Raw genomic sequence first — 670 nt, 5'->3', positions numbered from 1 at the left:
TGGGTAACATGTGACAATAAAGAACATAAAGTGCATACAACTTGGCATATGTTCTCAGACTTCTCTGGTATGGTCTTGGGGAGGTCTGGGCCCCAGGAGCATGGGATTGTGGGATCTCAGGTCACTCAGCCACATTTGATCTGAGAGATCTAGGATTCAAGAGCTATAGTTGGATGTGTATCTGTTGGGAGTCTGCAGCACTGAGGGTTGACACAAACATGCTCCAAGCTCCTCAGACAGCCACTCTGGAGACAGAAACAGCCCTTCTGCCGGCGGAACCTGACATGTCAATTGTTGCCTGCCTTGCACACCTAAAGGAGACTGCTGCACTCATCTTTATCCAAGGCAGCCCTCTCCCCTGCTGTCTTCTGTCCTAGCTGATGAACACTTAGCCCAAGCTCAGATAATTTGTAGTCTGATTAGAGATTCTGGCTTTGGAGTTACACTGAGATAATCATTCAGAGCTGGTCAGATCTTGGGACCTCTTGGGAAGTAAGGGAAAGATGGATATGGGCCCACTTGTAATCTAGCATTCTGGGGGGCCAAGGCAGGAGGATTGCTTGAGCTCAGGAGTTCCAGACCAACCTGAGCAAGAGTGAGACCCAGTCTCTAAAAATAGCCAGGCGTTATGGCAGGCACCTATAGTCCCAGCTACTTGGGAGTCTGAGGC

The sequence above is a fragment of the Otolemur garnettii genome, unplaced genomic scaffold, assembly GCF_000181295.1.
Source record: "Otolemur garnettii isolate 467f Iridium unplaced genomic scaffold, OtoGar3 scaffold00013, whole genome shotgun sequence".
Classification (NCBI taxonomy): domain Eukaryota; kingdom Metazoa; phylum Chordata; class Mammalia; order Primates; family Galagidae; genus Otolemur; species Otolemur garnettii.
This window is presented reverse-complemented; position numbering follows the sequence as displayed.